This window comes from Oncorhynchus keta, chromosome 27 (assembly GCF_023373465.1).
Source record: "Oncorhynchus keta strain PuntledgeMale-10-30-2019 chromosome 27, Oket_V2, whole genome shotgun sequence".
Classification (NCBI taxonomy): domain Eukaryota; kingdom Metazoa; phylum Chordata; class Actinopteri; order Salmoniformes; family Salmonidae; genus Oncorhynchus; species Oncorhynchus keta.
Window position 1 is genome coordinate 16783817 of NC_068447.1, and position 2500 is coordinate 16786316.

The 2500-nt window shown below is 43.9% G+C and overlaps 1 protein-coding gene across 6 annotated transcripts in view; it reads right to left on the reverse strand.

Annotated features, from left to right (window-relative positions):
- LOC118382909 (cyclin-dependent kinase 17-like) overlaps window positions 1–2500 on the reverse strand; it is a 146510-nt gene that overhangs the window by 18827 nt on the left and 125183 nt on the right. The gene's annotated exons all lie outside the window — the stretch shown is intronic.

Genomic DNA, 2500 nt, shown 5'->3' on the forward strand with positions numbered 1-2500 from the left:
GTGTGTGTGTGTGTGTGTGTGTGTGTGTGTGTGTGTGTGTGTGTGTGTGTGTGTGTGTGTGATTCCATTTCTTTCCCCCATCCCTCCTTTCATGATTATACGTCTTCTTAGTGATGTCACTATTATCAGTGATTGTTCGAGCTCCTCTGAATATGGCTGTAACAGTGCAGGGGTTGATCACTAGGAGGTAGCAGAGTACAGCTTAAATATATCACATGACGGACGGAGATATCCAATTGCAATTCCAACCGTAGAACTAGAATTATCGTATTATTCCAACGCTCCAGGGAGAGTTTGCCAGTTGGCACAGATCTAGGAACAGCTTACCATCCCCCACTCCCAATCATAACCATTATGCAGAAGATGCTAAACTGATCTAGGAACAGCTTACCCTCCCCCACTTCAAACCGTAACCATTATGCAGAGAATGCAAAACTGATCTGCATACAGAGGCAACTCCATCCTACTCAACACTACATGGAAGTGATAGAGATCACATACGTGGTTTTATAATTACAACAATGCAGTAGAAATGAATCAACATCCTTAGATATCCAGTGTACTATCTGTATGTGTGAGTAGTGAAATGTCATTAACTTCAGTGAATACTATGTTTTATATCTGTCTATAACATTCTCTCGCTCTCTTGTTCCCTCCCTCTGTATCTCTCTATCCCTCTCTCCATCTCTGTCTCTTTGTCACAGTCTGTCCATCAGAATTGTACTCTTTCCATTTCTTCCCTCTCCCTTGCATCTTTCTCTCTGCCCTTCTATGTCATCTCTCTATTCCTCTCTCATTCCCCTCTCCATCTCCACCCGTCCCTTCCCATTGTTTCCTCTCTCTCTCTTTCTCTCTCTCTCACACTCTCTCTAGTTCTCTCTCTCTAGCTCTCTCTCTCTCTTTAGCTCTCTCTCTCACACTCACTCTCTATCTCTCTAGCTCTCTCTCTCTCGCTCTCTCTCTCTCTAGCTCTCTCTCTCTTGTTCTCTCTCTCTCTCTCTCTCTCTGTCTCTCTTGCTCTCTCTCTCTCCAGCTCTCTCTCACTAGCTCTCTCTCTCTAGTTATTTCTCTCCAGCTCTCTCTCTCACTCTCTAGTTATTTCTCTCCAGCTCTCTCTCTCTCTCTCCAGCTCTCTCTCTCCAGCTGTCTCCCTCTGCAGCTCTCTCTCTCTCCAGCTCTCTCCCTCTCCAGCTCTCTCTCACTCTCTCTCTCCAGCTCTTTCTCTCTCGCCATCTTGCTCTCTCTCTCCAGCTCTCTCTCTCTCCCTCTCACTCTCCAGCTCTCTCTCTCCAGCTCTCTCTCTCTCTCTCTCCAGCTCTCTCTCTGCCTCTCACTCTCCAGCTCTCTCTCTCTCCAGCTTTCTCTCTCTCCAGCTCTCTCTCTCCAGCTCTCTCTCTCTCTCTCCAGCTCTCTCTCTCCCTCTCACTCTCCAGCTCTCTCTCTCTCTCTCGCCATATCTTCTATTCTTCTGTGTCTGTGCGAAATGGTCACGTGACCTATGTTCCGTTGCGCCATAATGTGTGTGTGTGACTTGTGTGTTATTGTGTGAGGGGGGTCTCCAGTGACCAAGTTAACTAATGAGGCATGTGATCTCTTTAAAGGCCCAAAAAGCAGCACAGTGAGAGGCTCGTCTCGGACTGAGGTTGACACACTTACACATTGATGCCAGTGTGTGTGTGTGTGTGTGTGTGTGTGTGTGTGTGTGTGTGTGTGTGTGTGTGTGTGTGTGTGTGTGTGTGTGTGTGTTAACATAGAGCCATACAGAAATCCTCTGATGCTAAACTCATACACATCAATATCAAATACTCTCTTTCTGTGTGTAAATCCCATTAACCTGCTACACTTTCACAGTTTAAATCCCATTATCCTGCTACACTTTCACAGTTTAAATCCCATTACCCTGCTACACTTTCACAGCTTAAATCACATTATCCTGCTACACTTTCACAGTTTAAATCCTATTAACCTGCTACACTTTCACATCTTAAATCCCATTATCCTGCTACACTTTCACAGCTTAAATCCCATTATCCTGCTACACTTTCACAGCTTAAATCACATTAACCTGCTACACTTTCACAGTTTAAATCCCATTATCCTGCTACACTTTCACAGTTTAAATCCCATTATCCTGCTACACTTTCACAGCTTAAATCACATTAACCTGCTACACTTTCACAGTTTAAATCCCATTATCCTGCTACACTTTCACAGTTTAAATCCCATTATCCTGCTACACTTTCACAGCTTAAATCCCATTAACCTGCTACACTTTCACAGTTTAAATCCCATTATCCTGCTACACTTTCACAGTTTAAATCACATTAACCTGCTACACTTTCACAGTTTAAATCCCATTATCCTGCTACACTTTCACAGTTTAAATCCCATTATCCTGCTACACTTTCACAGCTTAAATCCCATTAACCTGCTACACTTTCACAGTTTAAATCCCATTATCCTGCTACACTTTCACAGCTTAAATCCCATTAACCTGCTA